General features: G+C 41.4%; 1 protein-coding gene across 3 annotated transcripts in view; it reads left to right on the forward strand.

The window, feature by feature from the left end:
* Nucleotides 1-18,448, forward strand: part of PHF21B (PHD finger protein 21B) — a 153,279-nt gene that overhangs the window by 70,942 nt on the left and 63,889 nt on the right. The window lies entirely within an intron of this gene.

Raw genomic sequence — 18,448 nt, forward strand, 5'->3', positions numbered from 1 at the left:
CCCTCATTTGTGTTTGGCCATCAGAGAAAGAATGGCACTGATTGCAACAGAACCTTCCCTTTAGTTGTTTTTCTACTGAAAAAAAGATAAAACCCCACCAGTTAGAAAATATGGTGAACTTTAGGATTAAAATTGTGGGATTTGGAAGAAGGAAGATGGATTCAAGGCTCCCTAGGAAGAAGAGGGAGGAGAAAGGCATGGTAGAAGAGTTGAGAAAAGGACTGCAGATGATTTAGTGTTGCATTACTATTACTGTGTCACAATACATTGTTTCTCTTGTCTTTCCTCCTTGCAACACTTACATTTGCCATAGAAACAGTCTTTAGAAACTGTTTTTTCTTGAAGTTCTTTTAAATCTGTCTTTTAAACCTCAACCTTTTTCTTAACATGAGAAACCTTTTTTATCTAGATATTCAGAAACTTGGATCTGTAGTTTTTCTCGTAGTATGCATCTTTAAAATGTGGTTTAAGTGCCTAGGTAATATAGAATTTAGAAATTTAGAATCTGAATGCTTTGTTAAAAAGAGGAAGAAAGCTGGAAAAAAACCCTCAACATGCTCAAATTGGTAATACATACCAAGGTGGACCCAGTGACTCAAGGAGGCAAATAAAAAGTGTTTCAGTTGTGCACAGGCATGAAACCTGGGCATATCAGGATTCTCCAAGGAACCTGTTACTCCCTGAAAGAAGGATTCTCCATGGAATCTTTCCTGGAGCAAAGCTGTGGCTCTGTGCTGTAAAAGGAAACCATGTAGTCAGATCTCCCACTAAATGGATGAATGCTCAAAGATAAAGCCACACTTCTAGTTTGGTCTTGCTGAAGTTATTATTTTTCAATTCCACTCTCTGTCCTCATTAGCCATATTTAGTGATGTCAGATGTTCCTGCTGATGTCTGGCCTTCCCTGCCAAGTTTTCAGAATTAGGACCACAGACAGAAGTCATAAAATAATCTCAGGAGATCCAGAGATCCTATTCAGAGCAGAGACTGGACTATCTAAACTATCCACTCTGCTTTAATTTATTTTGTCCATTTTTTTTCTGGAAAGTGTTGAGAGCCTGTCATTTGAAACAAAAACTCCCTGTGTTATTTATTAACTGGCTCAGCACTTCTGATGAAGCCTGGTCTTGTGCACTGAGACTGACTATTCAGCCCTGAAGCTGTTTTCTTTAGAACAGCACTTGGAGGGTTCCCAACAGAAGCAGTGCAGCCACTTCCCCTGATTTTATAGTTCAGGAGCTCATACTGGTTTTGATAAGTGCAAAGCTGAGAAGGAAAATCTGGAACCCAAAATATTAAACCGGATATAGTGAGACTTTCATTCCTCCACCCTGATTCCAGCATCCAAATACCTTTTCAGATATGATGTTGTGACAGATCTGGTCTGATTCACTGTGTTCCAGACCCCCAAATGTGATTTGATGTTCAGAACTTAACAGCTGGACTCAGGGTTCCCAGAGGTCTTTTCCAACCTTATTGGTTCTGTGGTTCTGTGGCACTTCAGCCCCAGCAATTGTCCCTGGTGGCTGAAAGATACACAGAAAAAGATTCCTTCAGTTCTGTCCCCTGAAAGGACAACACTGAGTGCTAAAATTCACCAGTATACTCATATAATTTATGAATATCAATTAATTTAGTCTAGAGCCTTTGACATGGATATAGTGAGAAAACAGAGAGCTTGAAAATCATTACCTGTCTGCTGTAAGCAGTCACAATTAACTACTATTGAAAAAAAAAAACAACAAAACAAAATTCAGGAGACTGTACAGTGACCTGAAGCTGTCTGAAAGGCAGTGCTCATATTTCCTATTGATTTGCATTTATGTGCAAAGTGTATTGTGAGGCAGCCCAGTGTTTTCAAGTATTTCACTGCAGACCAATCAGTAAGACAGACAGAGCTGCATGGCTGCCATCAAGGGCACTTATTAAACTTGTGTTTGGGTGTGCTTGTGTTGGCAATGGGCTATAAATAAGAGAAAATAAAATAAAATACAGGAACGAACCAGATACTTTCCTACCTGCTGTCTCCAAGTTCACTGTCATGGATGTTAGATGTGGATGTTATTTGTTTTCTTGGAGAGGAATTTTAAAAACTCCTGGGTATTATTTCTGAGCTCTGCTGCAGTTAGCAAAATCCTGTAAAGCATAAAATCTGGCAATATTATATCTCTGTAAACAAAAGGTCATTACTCCCTATGCTTTCTTTTATTGTTGCAGTTTTGTTCAAACAAAGAAGCAAAACCCCCTGAAGTAAATAACCATACCTCTGTGTTACTCTGAGCTGCTGGTGCAGTGCTGTGCAGCTGTCTCATAGCAAAGAGGTGATTTAAACTGAGGGGTCTTTTTAATCACACAATGTAAGTGTTTTGTAACAGCACTAACACCTAATTGCTTGTATTGAGCACTGCAAGAAAACTTGGGCCCGGTCACAAAAGCACTCAGGGCTTTGGCATTTCAGATGCCAGCAGTGTGAATCCAGAGCACGGTGTCCTTGGCATTAGGCTGACAAACATTGCCAAGAGAGTCTCTAAAATCCCAGTGGTGTATGAGTATTGATCCTTAGGAGGTGCAGAATTGGCTTCAGTGGGCTTAGTTCACCTGAATATTCACATTTACACCCAGTCCTTGTGTGGAGTTCTTCAAACCTGGGAGTGGAAATGATGGTTCAGAGGAATGTTGGTGCCTTGTCACTGCTTCCAGGGATTGAAGTTCTGGCCTGGTTTGATACACAAATGTTAAAAGCTTGAAAAGCTTGTGACTCACCAAGAATGAGTAAGCACTGAAATGTGAGCTTTGAACAGCAGCATAAGCTAAAATGGTGCTGGAAAATTTATTTCCATTGCGCAGTTCGAGTTTATAGCATTTAAATGGAGGCCAACCCTAGCAGGGATATCATGTGTCATAGACTTGACTTTATTTTTACAGCCCTAGATGTAAGAATCAAGTGATTGCATAAATTCTCTGCTTTAATTTGTACAAATAATTTCACTTCTAGTGATTATTTCTGGAAGTTTTGACCACACCACTCCTACAAAATTCTTAAAGGAGACCAACCCCCACAATTTATTGCTTTTATAAAGTCCCATATTTTTAAGTTGTTTCTGTGATTAGTTGGGGATACAGCTTTTTAATGCAATTCCTTTTGTCAATATTCTGAATGTAAATGGCAAAAAGTTTTTTGGGTTTGATTGGTTTTTAAATTTTGTTCATTTGCACTCGGTGGCCTGTTCAGAAATATTTGAGCAATGACATCACTGGTACTGTCCCACTGAAGGTGATGTGTAGCTGTTGCACTGTGGTGTGTAAAAGTAGCCTTAAGTTAGAGACAAGGCCAACGTAAAGTATCTTAAGGTTAGAGAAATGCATGGGAGGCAGGCTATGAGTTTCTTTCTCATCCCTCTCTAGTGATGAATGATACAGTTGTAGTCCCACGCTGTAATTTCCACTACAGCTCCAGAGTTATGGTAGCACAGCAATGGGAAGGCATCCACAGGAACAACAAGATCTTTCAGCTGCTCCAGGAACAATTGAAGTAACTCCATTTACTCATTAAAATATCCTCACCAGGAAATCTGATTGTGCAACTTAGTTTCCCCTGCCTTAGGTTTTCAAAAACACTAATCTGTTTATCCAGGTTAGGGCAGAATTTTGATTAACTCCCCTGGCTTATATTTTCACACATGCATGGGAGCAGGAGTGCAGTAGGACTCATCTTTTCTGCAGAGGACCTGTTGGGTAATAATCCAGGATGTTGATCCCTCAGATTGAAAGAACTAGTTGTTCACAGTGAGGGTTAGACTATGGGCATGTTTTTTAAATCTTGTTAATTTTGAAAAATAATTTGATTTGGGCATCATAACTGACACCAAAAATGATTGAAACGTGTACAATGAGAGAGAAAGAGGGGACAAATTCCGTGGACCTTGAGAGGACAAAGTTTTGGTTCCCATCCCTCTGGAGAGCCCCAGCTTATTTAAAGGCTGAAGTGAGCTGTGGGACTGTTTAGCTTGTTTTTGACTTAAGAGAGCTGGAAGAAGCATTGCAGGAGTAGGATTTCCCTCTACAGCACTGAGCCATATGGGGAGTTTGTGTAATGTCTCCTTGAGGGGAAAGGAGTGAAACACAGTCAAGATTCTCTGCTGCTTCTTTGGAAAGTCCCTCATTATTGGACTTCTGCTCCTGGAAAAGACTCCACCCTCTGACATGCAGACTCAACCACCTTTGGAAGAGCAGATACTCTGCTCTCTGTGTGTTGTAATGCACACAATGCGTGGTTCTGTGCCAGGCTGTAATTTGTTTTTGTCATCTATCTGCTGACTAATGTGACAACTCACACAAGTATTTATTTCCAGGAGGAGGACTGCATAATGAGAGCTGTAGCTCTCCCAAGTTCTGAAAAGCTGTTTAATGAAAAGGAAGGGGAAAAGGCAGCCTCCCGCCCTTCCTCCCAAATGACAGGTTTTTCAAAGCCCAAGCACCCAATTCAACAACTTTGAAGTTGGCCTTATGCATTTTTTAGCTGCCATTTTCTCTCTGCTGTAGCTTCAGAGAAGCTGGTATTTTGTTCTTTGTTGGGCTGGGGGTATTTGGGGACTTAAAGTGAGATGGTGCCAGGATGCAAATGGCTGGGAGCTGGGAAGGTGAAAGGCTGGATTGCACACTGCATTGCACGTGAATGACACAGGCTCCTGCACACTCAGCCCACTTTGGCTCCCTAAATCTGATTAAAACACAAAAATCCTAGAACAGCAAGGTGCCCATCAAAATTTCTGGCCATGTCAGAGGCCCTTGCAAGCCTGGTTACAGCTGCAGGTGAAACTCCTGACCAGTTCAAATCAAAAAATAGGTTTATATCCTACCCCAAACTTAGTGCCTGCTGTGGGTATTGAGAAAACCAGAATTATGGTCCCTGTCTTTCAGGAAAGGAACATCTGAGCTAGCAGGCAGCTATTCTGTGTAGCTGGGAGAAAGGTGTAAGTGGCTGAAATCTAAAGCTGGAAATAAGATGAGGATTTTCAAGATTGAAAGCCATAAACTTAGTAAAATAGTAGGTGCTATTACTTGAGATACTTAAATTGAGGTTTCACATTGGTTTCAGAGTGGCTTCCAGGAAGAAATTATAAACTTCATGCTTGTGCTCAATACTTCAAGTATTCTAAATTAAGTTTTCTGAATGGTGCAATGTGATCTGGTAGTCACATAATCCTAAAGTTGCCTTAAAACATTTAGCTCTGCAGATAGTCATGTCCTGACCATCCTGTGACAGCCAGCAGGATATGACAGCCATGAGATGGAAAGCAGTGGTTGTCTGATGGAATTTTGGGGTGTCCCTGCACAGATTTTCTGCTAGACCTGAATTTCTGTGCATGTCTGGCTAAGCAGCTTTAGGCTGGAATTTAATTCACATCTCGAGGCACTGATGGAACTGCCCTACAGATCTGACAGGCTTCCCCTGGCAGTCATTTTTCCAGAGGAGCCTGTCCACAGAAAAATGGAACCAGGTTGGGAATGCTTGGACCAGCCTCCAAGGTAAATGTAACTGTTTTTCAGGGCCAGCAATTCCTCAAGGTGCTAGTGAAGATGTGCAGCCCTCATTTGTTCTTGCCCATCTGTGAAGAAACATAGCAAAAGACCAAGGAAAATACAAATGCTCTCGTAGCATTCTATTGTTGGAAGTCAGGCACGGTGGCAGTCAGTGGTTAAACACATCCTTTTTCCTGCTGATGCTGTGGAAAGTTTCTAAATGCCCTTGAAGGGCTTGTCTTTTTCATAAACAATGTATTTTTCATGGTTGCTTGTGGCTGAGCTGACACATGCCTCTTGATATTTTAATATAACACAATGTAGAGCAATTGCCCAAAAAATCACCTTTTTTCCCCTGTACTGTCCTATCAATTAGTGATATTATCAGCTCCTGTCCTTTCAGTTATTGGCCAGTTGAAAAAAGCCAGGCATTGTGACAACTTCTTTCTTTTTTACTTCAACATGAAAATGGTTTAAAAGTCAATGTAAAAGTATTTCTGTATGAAATTGTAGGAATTTTTTCTTCCTTTTGGCAGCCCTTAAAAAGAATCACAAGTGATTTAAAAAAATGGAGATGTCTAATTATAGTTTAGTAACGATGATGGGAGGGCTGATTTCTACTGCTGTGAGTCAACTTTTGCTCCTTGCCAGGACAACAAGCTTGTCCAGGTCATTTTGCTTTGTCTCCTGCATAGTTGTAAACATCCTTGTTGATAATGTCACAATCCAAGCTTCATTGCTCAGCATGAGCAATCTTGACAGTATCAGCCTCCTTCCTAGCCAAAGCTGCTCTTACATTTCATTGCAGTGTCTCAAGGAAAGCCAGAACTTTCCAAGGCAGGAGGATTTCTATGCAAGGCTGTGCCAAAAAGACTGTGCATGTTGCCAGTGTACCAAGGAGAGCATATATTAGGAGCTGTTTGTAATTTAAAAGCAGGAGCAACTCACTGGCAGTCTTGGCAAGGGGGAAGGTGAGGCAATGTGTGCCTGCTTTGGGGGATGCTGGCGAGTCAGCAGCCTGTCTCCAGGGGGAAGAGGGTTGCTGCAGGTGCATGGTGACAGCACATCCTGTTTAGGGATGGCAGGATATTTTGTCACATGGCGAGTTATGACCAGCTGACTGTGTCTGTCTGGTTCCTGAACAACTGGAGGGTGATGTCTCTACTTAAATGGACTGTTCCTGAGATCAATACAGAAATTTTCCTGCTTGTGTCATTCAGGCTTAACATTCTTAACACGTTTGAAGCCAAATGAAATGTTAGCAGCAGATATTCAGGAGTTCTGTCTGAACATCAGGAGATGTTCAAGGTCTAAGGCATAAAGGCCTGGGCTAAGGCAAGGTGAGCCCATTTTTTGGTTTAGGAATATAATTCCTGCAGCTCACTCTCCACTCTTACCCAACTGGGATAATTCCCCACTGAGACTGCAAATTTGTACAAACACAGTGCACTTGCATCACTAAACATTTCACTGTTTAATTTTCTGGGCTAGAACTATCAAAATTTGATCACTCCCCTTTATGGCAGCAGCAAGGCTCATCTGGACATGTACATGTGCCAGTCTAAAACAGGTGGGTTGAGTTTTGTTCTCCTCAGACATGGAGTTGCTCTTGGAACAGCCTAAGGGCTGCACTGCCTGCTCTGTAGCCACACGTGTCAGCATCAAAAGCCTGTGTTTCCTCCCCCTCTGTATTCCAGTCACTCCAGACTGGACTTGCCCTGTTTTCTGCAGCTTATGCATTGTGGCACTGCAAGTCCTGTTATACTCACAGACTATATGGTAACCAGCAAACTCTCTTAGGAAATTGATCGCATGTCTTAGAGCGCATCAAAACCCAATAAATCAAATCTCTCAGCTGAGAACATTTGTGCCCTGTTTCAACATATCTTCTGTTCATCCACACCATCCCCAGATAACCAATCAACTAATAAACTTCTGTCATGTTGTGGAGTGGAAATGCTAATCAGCCCCAGAATGCAATGATGTTAATGGACGATGCCGGTAGCATTGATGGATGTTAATGGATGATACATGAGTAGCAGGAGGTTCAGTGCTAAAATACTTAGGAGCTTTACTTTCAGTCCAGCTTGGAAAAGTTTCCATTTACAGATTGCTTCGCCCATTTATAGACTCAGCTGCTGCTGAATTCAGCAGTCTTTGTCTCTTGCTGTTTTGTCCACCTTCCCATTAAGAAAGCATCTCTGATGCTGTAGTTGCTTCTTCCTGAAACTTTTAGTAAAGAAAACTGAATGCATCTGCCTTTACCACAGCACTGCATTCCAGCCCAGCCTGCTTTTGGTTTTTGGAAAGAATGCTGTCAAGAAACATGAAATTTCAAATGCCTTTCTCTCAATATCCTGTTTTTCCCTTGCCTCATCTATCCTTCTGCATTTGACTGATTTATTTTTTTATAATTTCCATTGAGTTGCTTTTTTGATGACTCCTATTTCTGTGATTTATTTCTTATTCATCATGTCAGCAAAAGACTGGTAGTAGTGTCTGCTAGGTGGATATGCCTGTGTGGGGATGTTAGTGTCTGTTTAGCTGAGATGTGAACTTTTAGTGCATAAGTTCTTTTGATGAAGGATTTTTGTAGGAAGAAATTTTAATTAGAATTATCAAGTATAAAAAATACAATAATTTTTGTAATAAAGGGATTTATTTTCCTTGCAATGACTGTTGAATATACAGAACATATTCCCTGACAAGCTATAAATGCTTTAAGGCAGGTCAGATTTTAGATCTAAATGACTTGACAGAGACCTATAATCTTCTGAGGGTTGAGAGGGTAATTTATTCATTGTGTCCATGCAGCCTTTAGCCTCTTTGCTGAGTCTGCATATCATCATTGGCAGCAGCCTGCTGGAATTGGACATGTTTCCACACAGGCTGCTCCACACACAACTGGAAAAAGTGAGTGTTGATCACTACTGGAAATACTGTTACTGAACTTCTGGCCTAGCAGTGAAAGGCACAGAGGCTCTACACTTGTTTCCTTCAGCCAAAGTGCACAGTCCTCACAGGCTCTTGCCCATGTTCTTTCCTTTATTCTTTAATCCCTTCTTTTGTTTCCCACTTTCCTCACAATTCGTGGTGCAGTTGCCAAGCCTGTGCCCATTGCTGCCCCAGCATCATGCCAGAACTCTCCTATAATGGCATTTTCCCCTCCTCTTTCCCTCTTCCTCCCCAGGGCTTCCTTCTACCACTTAGACCCAGTTGTTTTTGCAGCAAGGGTGGGATCTCAAGTGGGAAATCCATCTGTATTAAAAGCTAGGGGTTTGTTTCCTTTGACAGGTTAGCTTTAATTAATAAATTTAATTATTGCACAGCTATCTGAATGCTGGGCAGTCAAGTTACTCAGTGCATCACAGGAGGAGGGTTAAGGGACTAGGAGATGGTTTCTCTTGGAAGGACTGGGAATTCATATTGGCATACTATGTTCTGTAGAACATGACCTGTTTCCCTCACCTCCTGGAGGAGGCCATCATTACTAAACTTTGTTTTTCCACAATTACTTTTAAAGGCTTCGATCCTTTATGAAAAAAAAATAATAGCAGGGAAATGCAGGAGTGAAATGCCATGGGGCTGGCTGTAGGCACAGTAGCTACAGAGAAGGTGTGTAGAGAGCTACTGTTCCCACACTGAGTGTTGTTAACACGTCCTGCTCAGCTGGAATCCACTGGAATGAGCAAACTTGGTATTGCCTCTTATTTGTCCCATTCTTTTTCTAAATTGTGTCATTACAGTTCACACAATTGCAGCCTAATCTTGTTCCAAATTGGGAGTTACACAACAGATGATTTTGGAACTTGAACAAGGACTTTCTTTTTCATTCCTACTTATAACTTGTCCTGTATTTGAACTCAAATCACTGGGGGCTGCTGCACAAACCTGTCACTTAATCCTTGCCTTGTGCTCTGAAGGGTGTTCCGCTCTTGCAGAAGAAAAGGTTAACTCAGATGGGAATGTAAAAAAAATTGGGTGCACTACAGAACTGGAAAGCTAGAGCATCAGTTCTTTCTGACCACTTTGTCATTTTTTGTACTCAGCATCTTTGCAAAATTACTTCTATAAGAAGAAAAGTTGTTGTCTGGGATAAATGTTCCGGGCAAAAAGGATCTGGTTGATTGATGGAGGTTGGTATTTAAGCTTGTGATGTTTTGCACTCAATGGAAATGTTTCTTCTGATTCTGAAATGTAAAAAAGTTCAGGGAAAAGTTTGCTGAAGCTTCTCTCAATCACTTCTCACCCTTTTTTGTGTCCCTGAATCCTTTCTGAGTATACACACAGATCAGTGCCACTCTGCAGCTCCCTGTGGAGTTCTCATGGCTAAAGTATCCAAGTGCTTACCACTACAATAGCAAAAAACTCAACATGCAAATGTCTTTCTTTCTCCTATTACTGTTCATGGGAGTAGTTTAGAAATTAGCTCAGACACAACTGAAGACTAGGAACTAAATTTTGCAGATAATTTCCATTTCATAGATGCTTTCAATAAGCATCTCCATCATGATGGGTGAGGACAATGGAAATGTAGTGTGCCATTGCCTTCTCCTTAGCCCTTGTGCTCCTCTCCTGTTGTTGTTTTGAAATGAGCCCAGTCTGTTCTATCTCATTTTCTCTTCTACATTCCATTTTATTTGCTGTCTTGGCACAATCTGTGTTATTTATTCCTTGTTACTCTCTCTTCGGCCTCTACAATAATGGCTGTGTACTGTCTTACTTTCAAGGATCTACACAGTCCTTCATTAGCAGCTCTTTTATCTCTTTAATATTCTTTCCCAACACTGCTGTATACCTTTCTTTCCCTTTAAGCATTGTCTTATCATTTGCATTTCCATTAAGTTAGTGTGAAAACATATAATTCCCTTGCTTCTTAAATTTACACAGTATTTTCTACATCTGCTAATGTATTTGTACAGTTCAGTCATTCTAAATAGTTTTTTCATGCATTCTTGGAAGTCTCATCAGCAGAAAAATATTACATTCTGTGATCCTCCTCTTATCAATTATCTCTTATCAATTATTATCTTATGATTACCAATTGTTATTATCAATTATTATTATCTTATTGTCCTTATCAATTACATGCTGTATTCTCCTCTTATCAATTATCCTCCACTGATCAGTTATCTATATCTAGTCAAGTGGTATTCCTTGGGATTCTCAAACTGTCTAAGTTGGCTTTTGATTTTTCACGTGCGTACTCACACAGCATTCTTTGTCATGGGGGAAAGGACTAGGGAGGGGAAGTTAGTTTTTTTAAATCTTTCTAAACCACCCATGTCCCTAGAGGAACTAGGCCATTATATGCCCTCAGTAAAAAAAAAGAAGTAATGTATTGAAAAGTGGTCTGAGCAAAGACAGAGGGCTTGGAGTTCCCAATTTTCAGTTTCTCCCTCTTCTGTAGGAGGTGATATTTGATCAGGCTGTATTCATCCTGCCAGGTTTTGGACATTACCTTATATTTTTGGTAAGACATTATTTGATAACCTACCTCTTTGAACACGCCTTGCTTGAAAGGCAGAAAACCCCAGCAGTGCTGTTGCTGCCTGAGTGCTGTGGCAGCCAGCCTGCCTGCACAGTCAGCCCTCAGGCTGGACAAAGAGAGCAATGTGATCACTCACAGTTATGTTTTTTGGTACTCTACATGGCAAATGAAGTGGTGCAACTGAGGGAAAAATTAAATGAGGAGTGAAGGTGCTCTCTCAATAACTAAAGTTTTGTGCTTGTGATGTGGATGTTCCAGCTTGTACTTGATACCTCATCTGAGTGTTTCTGTGACTTCAGTTTCAGCTCCTGCAGCTTCCTTCCACATGTATACTCAGAGTTCCTACCTCAGGAGGAGTTTCATTGGGTCATAGGGATTTCTTTGAATGATGTACAGATGCATCCTGGAAGGAAACAGAGAGAATCACTGAGATTATCATCCTCTATATATTGTATGAGAAAGTAGGAAATCTTGAGATGGAAGTCCGTTGTCAACTCATCCTTCTGCATTCTTTATTTCTGCAAACACCCACACAACTATTCATGATTGTCATTCTATAATTTGTAATAAGCAGTTATTTTATGATGCAGGAGGAGAATCTTTCAGAGGTTTGCTACTTCAACTATTTTCACTCCATTGACAGCAGAATGGCAAGAGTGCTGTTGAGAGAAATTTGTCTCTGTATGTCTCTTCTGCCATCCCTTCTAACTTCTTGGAACACTTTTCTTCTTCAGACCTGCAGCACTTCTTTTTAGAGGTGCAGTTACCTGTTGTGTGTTTCCCATCTCTGGTCATGGGCTTTACTACATGTTTTGGTCTGTAGATTGCTTTTTATATAACATGTGGAAAGGAAAATACATGAAATTAGGTTTCTCCCATCTGCATAGTTCTTTTCATGGCCAAGCCCGCACACATGCAGGAAAATGCTTGGACTTGTGAAATCTCATCTTCATCTCCACCAGGTTTCCTTTGGAGGGCATGAGAAAATATTTCAGATAAACAGGGCAATAGTTCACTACCTTGGATTTGACAGTCATAATCCTGTGGGGTTAAGATAAAATCATATGATTTAACTTGTCCTTAAAATATAAATAAGCAGTATTTAATGGATGCTAACAAGCTCATTTTCACAATACCTCAACAAGGAAAACATGTTATCAAGTTGGGAAACTGAGGCAAGGGGATTTATCTGGATCTTGAAAGCAGCTCTGTTTCCAGCTCAGTCCTGGTGTGCTTAGCCAGAAGCAGACTCAGGGGCTGGGGTAGAAGGACCCTGCTCTTTGTCTACCAAACCATAGGGTTTTGCATTAGTAAAGTGTGCTAACAGCAGATGGCTTTTGCAACAAACCTGTTCGTAGAGCTGCCTTCATCTTTGTCCTCTGAACAAAGTGCCCTCTTCAGGTTCCATGATAAAATCAGCTTCCTTCAGATACTGACATTTCCTTGCCAAAAAGGGTGGGATCCCCCTGGGCTCAGGAGCAGGAGCGTGGGGTGACTGTTCCTCTGGCTGCTTCTGCCCTTGTGTCTGTTGGCAGTCCACGTGGACACACGAGCCTGCGTTTGGAATGAGGAGGTGCCTGGATGGAAGCACTCAGCTGGGCTTTTTTTTTTTCCTTTTCTTTGCAACTTATCCAGAATTTCTGATGGGAATATTTCACCACTGAAGATCTGCCTTCCCTTGGGGAAAATGCAACCATTTAACTTCTATCTTCTTTCTGTGTATACTGAGGAACTGATGGTTTGGTCCCCTGGGAAGTCTGTATCTGTTCACAGTTACATTTGTTCATTTCAGGAGGATTTTGTGTTCTCTAGGAAAAAAAAGGAGGGAAAAAAGGATTTGGCTTGGTTTATTGTACTGCTGGTTCTTCCCACCACTCCAAAGAAGATGTGCATTTCCAAATTTGATTTTAAGCCAGGGTGAAGGAGAGAGAAATCAAAGAAATAATTATCAGGTTAGGGTGGGGATTGGATGGGAACTGGTGGGAGGAATGGGGCGCAGGGAATTGTGAATTGGGAGGCAGCAGCTTTGGAACTCAATACAATAAATTATTCTAATTTATTGTTAGTTTTTCTGATTGCATGCAGTTGCATCTCTTTTTGCAGTGCTTGGTCATAGGAAGCAGTGCCTTTTTTAACAAAAATAGGAAGCCCCTGAGTTCTAGACACATAGAATACAAACTTTAATGACATTCATGGAGAGGAGAAGAAAAGAGGTAGAGTACTGAAACAAAGGGGGGCAAATTATCAAGAAATGTGAGCTTGATGCCATTTAGAAAGGGTCTGGATCCCATGATTTATCTAAAAATGACAAGATGCCACTCTAGAAATGCAAATGTCTGCCCTGCATCTTATAGCTATAATGGATGAGTTGCACACAATGGAAACATTCAGCTTCTTCTAGAGCACTTAGTCTCCATATGCTGGCTGCATGTTCCTGGCCTTTAATCACTCTGCCTTTGTTTTCTTAAAACTTAAATTAGAAGTACATAAGTGTTTATATGGTTTACACCCTGTTTTTGTGTGTTTGTTTGTAGAGAGTTGGTTCAGTTTTTCACCAACAAAGGAGCCATATGAATGCAATCCTCTTGAATGCATGGGATGAGGCAAATCATGAGAAACTGAAGCTGGCAACAGCATAAGTTTAAATTTTGAGCTGCTAATGGAAAGTAAGACTCTGGCTTTGGGGCTATGGGAGAACATAGCAGAGAGCCCTCCTCTGACCTGCCAAGAGGATGCCTGTGTGCTTTCTGCTTTATTAGTAGTGAGATCAAGCTGAAGTTTTCCTCTGTGGTAAATTTGGGTTTAAAAGAAGCATGTCAGAGCCTTGCAGACCTGCTGCAGAACGCAGTGCCCCTATCTAAAGGCTGTCAGCACTGGGGGCCTCAGCACAGGCTGTGTCTTACTATTAGCAGCTTATTGTACATTTTTAACTTGAGATTAAGGAAAAAAATAGAGATCCAGCTGTCAAACAAAATGGAAAGCCAACTACTCTTTCCTTGAAGATTTTTTTGGGAGGAGTTTATCCCACACACATAATATTTAATATTCTGGATGCATATATGCAGCATGTGTTTGAGTGGGCACACATGTAAGTCCTTTGCAAGTTTTTAAAGCTCTGTTTCTGACAGAAAACTGGTCTAATTAATAGGAGTAGGAGACAAAATGCCAGCTTGTAGATTTGTTTCCTAGGCAGAAATCAGCTCCCCCCTCCCTGTTACACTGCTCCTTCTTGATCTGATGTAACAAGAAGAAAGAGTCAGCTGTGAATCAAGCGCCTTGTTCTCATTTCCTTGATCATTGGCATGGTTTGAGAGAGAGAAAGGATGAGGGATTATTTGTGAGGTTATTAAAAAAAAAAACCCAACCCTTGTTCCCCCTCCTCCTCGCCTTCAAGATGCACAGGCACTACCAGAATGTTCCATGATATCAGTCTGACTTTCCTCATCTAACAGCATCCTCTTCCTCCCTACTCTGTGTTAGTTAAAAAGTGCTGTTTACACGTCACTAAGCAGCTAATTCCAAGCTTTGATGAGTGGATTGCCAGTTAGCAATACCATTTAAAATGCATTGGTTTTTGCAGTCAGCAAGATGTTTAATGGGTTCAGAAATTAAAGGCTAATTGCACTTGACTGCATATATGTATTTCCAAGCCCACAGTTACCATTGTTGGAGAATTTACCAGCTCGGAAAATTCTCTCTTTACATAAATCTGTTAATTAGTTCTTTATTGCTGCCCTGTCCTGGAGAGCAGCCACAATGAGAGCTTGGTCACTCACACTGACAAGCTGGGCTGGGGTGCTTTTGATGCAACTTTAATCATCGTCTGTCGTCACATTTCTGCACGGTGGTTTTGCTTGGAGGATTGAACAAATTTGTTCATGTAACATTCAGGTTGTGTATGATCCCTTGTGAAAGAAAATGGCATGTTGGTTTTCTCATTAGGGTACCAAGGAGACAAGGAACTCGGCTGTCTTTGAAGAAAAATACAAGGGTAGAATTGGAAGTGGGAAAAGTTTAGCTGTTGTGCGCTGCTGTGTATAAAATTGCTGATGTGCAGAAGAGCTTGTGAATGCTTCTAAACCAGATTTTTAATACCAATAATATAAATAGAAGCCTTTCCTGGAGGATGTGGCAGGTTAAAAAATCAAAAGCTGTTTTGCACCTTAATAGAAAGACTGTTTCAATGTTTCCTGGCATGTGCTTTCCTTCTGATTAATGTCATACACAGAAGGGGTAATCATTCAGCTTTAAAGGAGTCAAAGATTAAAAAACAAACAATTACACAATGAAATTAATTGGAGAAGGGATTTTGGGGGGCATGTCTGGGGGTGGTGGTGGTGTTGTGCATTGTTCCCCTCTTCTGTTTCAGGCAGTGTTTGTCACTCTTTGGCAGGAGTGACTAATTTATTGTCTGACTGTCCTATCTGGATTCATAAAGGGTGGTTCTCAATCCCTCCCCCCCGACAAAACTCTTGTGATGTGCTGTGTATTTGTTTGGGAGGGGAAGGAGGAGGGGGAAAGGGAGGAGGTTATATGTTTCTGACCTGCTTTACTGCTTTTCAGTTGAAGTAAATTAATGCACACGCTAGCTTCCCCTCTGCTGCGCTGATTGGATCCTTGTGCCGATTAAATATTTCACACTGATAGAGGGATGCTGAAAGCACTCAGCTGGTAATGCAGTATGTACATCAGTGATACAATAACTGACTCTCAGGTTAAAGTCAAACAAAACCCCCAGTTTGCTGCAGTTTTGATTAGAATGAGTTTCACTTTGAATTTAAATCCTTGAGCCCGCTGCAGTGATGGCTAATTAACTAAGATCTGACAGAGACAAAGAAATACATTCTTACTTCCAATGGCAGGCAGGCAGGAAGTTGTCAAGAAAAAGAAAAAGAAAGAGAAAAAGAAAAAGAAAAATAGAAAAAGAAAAAGAAAGGAGATGAAACCAACAGACAAAAGAAGCCGTAAAAAAAAAACAACCCGACCAACTAATGCTGAGCTTGTACTTCAGTACACATAAACCTTCCTGCCCGTGTTCAACACTCATCTTCCTTTGGCTGGCAGTCTGGCCCTGGAAAGGCTGTTTCCATTGAGTCCCAGGTTGTCTTCTGCTAATTTTTTAATTCTTTAATTCTTCCTACAAAAACCAACACTCGAGTTGAACCTAGTCGAACAGTTGCTACCTCCTTGTTTATTAATCGTGCTTTTGGGGGCTTCCTTTGGCAAAGGGCAGGGGGACGGGAGGAGCGTACCGGGGAGGAAGAAGGGAGGAGGGGGAGGAGGAGGAGGAGGAGGAAGGCTGCCTGCCCCCGGGTACCTCACGTCAGCCTGCGCCACGGTGACCTCTCCCTGGGGGTCATTAAAAATATCTCTGTCGAGAAATTTCTTCCCCCTCCCCTCCTTTCTCCCCACCCCTGCCCCCGCCCACGCTGGGCCGTCGCAGGGAGAGCGTTTGCATCAAACTGACAGGTCATTTACCGAGCAATTGGCAGGAGGAACTACCCCAGCCTTCTTTAGAACCTCCTCTTCCTCCTTTTACTCCTCTTCCCTCTCTTCTTCCTCCTCCTCCTCCTCCTCGGTTGCACGTCTTGAATACCTTTACATGAAGTACAGCGTTTTTGGAAACAGCGCATAAAATCTTCCCATGCGACAGTCTTCATTTTTCTTTGTATGAGAACCTGTTTCAATGTCTTCTCTTTGGGCACCGGTGCCCAAAGGCATTTATGCAAAAGGAAGCATTTTTTAATGGGATTTCAGGGATAAAATACAGACTACGAAGCCTTCTGCCTCCATAAGCACTGACCAAACTCCTCTGGGTGCTTGTGTGTGCACATGTGCTTGGCTGAAGCCCGGCTCATTTCTTTGTTTCGGTGTGTGAAGTTATGAGGATGGTTGGCTCATCACTTAAGGTTCAGATTTGGCAGGTTCAGCCATGTATATAAGTAGCAATTTGGAAATACAGGAGAAATACATGGGAATTCGTAGGTTCGAAGCGAAATCCTTAGACAATGTACTGAAGTGCCATAGCTGGTGACTATGTTTACAGTGAGTTTGTGTGTTGTCACTCTCTGAATATTAATTATTCTGTTGTTTAAGAGAATTTTATTGTGACTGTTGGGTAAATGAAGAGAGGCCATGGCTCTCATTGCTGGAGAAGTCTGTTTAGCTGGTTTGCACACATGGCATTAGATTAGTGTGGAATGTTATATTACTAATTGCCAAAGACATAATTTTGGTTTGAAAGTGGATTCCCTGTGTTCTGCAAGCTAAATAAACTCTCAGGGTTGTACAAAATGTTTTCTCGTAGCCACGGGGCCACTAAGGAAAAAACCTGATATTGCTCTGTAAACAGTTGCAGCTTTTCACAACCACACTGCTTTGTCAGAGCATCATTCTGGAAAGATTAATGGACTGAGGGTTCTAACTAGAGTGTGTAGGTGTTAAAATATAAATGTGATGGATAGTGAATTTTAGGTCCTTTTTAAACAGATCTCATATTTTACTAGGAAAACATGAAGGTTTGCTGAAAGGTGTGTGTCTGTTTTAAATCACTGCTAGGGCAGACAGCCGCCAGGAGCAGAGCATTCCTCCCTTGTAGAGCATGACCGTGTTCTTATTTGAGATGCATGTGTGAAGTAATGTTGACATCAGATCAGTAAGGGTTTGAAGACATGATGTAAACTGCAGCAGAGTGACAATGAAGGAGACAAAGCCGTGCACCAGAGGCAGTGCTGTGTGTACGTGGGGCCTGGCTGGAGCCTGTGTGTGCACATACCTGTGCCCCATGGCTCAGTGTGTGGGTCACAACACAACAGCCACCTGCAAACAGTTTCTCCCTTTGCTCTTTCCATTGCTTTATTCACTAAACAGAATGATTTATGGTTTGTGATAGCAGAAGTAGCATTTGAGTAATCAAATTTGAGGCTAAGACTGTTGGACAGCTACCTTCTTACTTGCAAAGCTTTACAACACAGACCTAGCTCGAAAGGAGGGGATGGGGAGATGGCTTACATGCACTAATAAATGGGAAGGCCAGAGTTATTTTGATACATATGGAAAAAAAACATTAACTCTGCTTTAAATAGTTGAGATCGTGCCTCATACAAGATGGGAAATCATAAACAAGTGGCAGATTTCCAGCACATTGTGGCATGTTTGCATGTGACCAGCATACATATTTCAAACTCTGGACTGCCTGTGGCATCCTGCAGTGAAAATGAAAGTCATGTTGCTATTGAAAAGGCGCTGTTTCAAAATTGGTGTATTGTGTGTGTTATTATGCTGTGGATGAGAAGCAGAGACCTGCTTTCCAGCATTTAAAGCAAAAATTATTTTTCTTTTCTTTTCCTCTCTTTTGGCTCTTCCATTGTATCAGCACATGTTTTCTGCTGCAGTGTCCAACGCTTGCTTAGTATCTTATGGTTCATAATTCTA

The sequence above is a fragment of the Motacilla alba genome, chromosome 1A (genome assembly GCF_015832195.1).
Source record: "Motacilla alba alba isolate MOTALB_02 chromosome 1A, Motacilla_alba_V1.0_pri, whole genome shotgun sequence".
Taxonomy (NCBI): domain Eukaryota; kingdom Metazoa; phylum Chordata; class Aves; order Passeriformes; family Motacillidae; genus Motacilla; species Motacilla alba.